The sequence below is a fragment of the Limulus polyphemus genome, unplaced genomic scaffold, assembly GCF_000517525.1.
Source record: "Limulus polyphemus unplaced genomic scaffold, Limulus_polyphemus-2.1.2 Scaffold1222, whole genome shotgun sequence".
NCBI lineage: Eukaryota > Metazoa > Arthropoda > Merostomata > Xiphosura > Limulidae > Limulus > Limulus polyphemus.
Window position 1 is genome coordinate 140,158 of NW_013666832.1, and position 1,102 is coordinate 141,259.

The window sequence follows — 1,102 nt, forward strand, 5'->3', positions numbered from 1 at the left end:
AGTAAGTGTTTTGCACCCTGCTTGGGAGAAGGTGTCTAGCTCAAGCCCTGTGACAAAGAACTATTGGGCACAATGGGACCAGTTGAAGCTTGAAGATGGCATTCTTCTCCGTAGATGGGAAACTGCAGATGGGAAAGTGGCGACCTGGCAAACGGTTACACTGAGAAAGTTACGGGAATTTGTGCTGCGTCAGTCCGATGATAATTTAAGAGGAGGACATCTCGGAGTTGAGAAGACATTGAGTCACCTACGACACAGATTTTACTGGATAGGTATGATGCAAGATGTGGAAGAATGGTGCAGGACCTGCAGTACATGTTGTTCTAAAAGTGGACCCAAGCATAAGGGACGTGCTCCAATGAAGTTATATCAATTTGGCACACCAATGGAAAGAGTAGTCATTGACATTGCTGGTCCTTTGCCCCAAACTCGTGCTGGAAACAGGTATATTTGTGTGGTGATGAATTATTTCACCAAGTGGCCTGAGGCATATGCAATACCAAATCAGGAAGCTATAACTGTAGCTTCGGCTATTAGTGATTTCTTCTTCAGATTTGGTATACCATACAAACTGCATTCGGATCAAGGGCGTAACTTTGAATCAGCTGTGTTCCATGAATGCTGCAAGATATTTAGCATACGAAAGACCAGGAGAACGCCACTCCGTCCATAGTCTGATGGGATGGTAGAAAAGTACAATTGGACACTGGGACAGGAATTGACAAAGTTTTGTAATAGCTGCCATGGTGACTGGGATGTCTTACTACCTCCACTGTTAATGGCCTATAGAATAGCAGAGCATGAAGCCACTGGATACACTCCATCAAAGCTGATGTTTGGTCTGGAACTTCGGTTGCCAATGGATCTGACAACTGGATGCCCACCTTACGAAGAGTTGCCTGAAAATGTGTCAGAATTCGTGAAAGTGTTATCGGAAAGGATGGATGATATTCACCATCAAGTGCGTTCAAACTTAACAACGTCTGCTGATTCGATGAAGTAAACTTATGATAAAAGATCTACTGAAGTCAGTTTTATACCAGGAGATAAGGTGTGGTTGTATAATCCCAGGAAGACCAAAGTGACGTCTCCTAAGTTGACT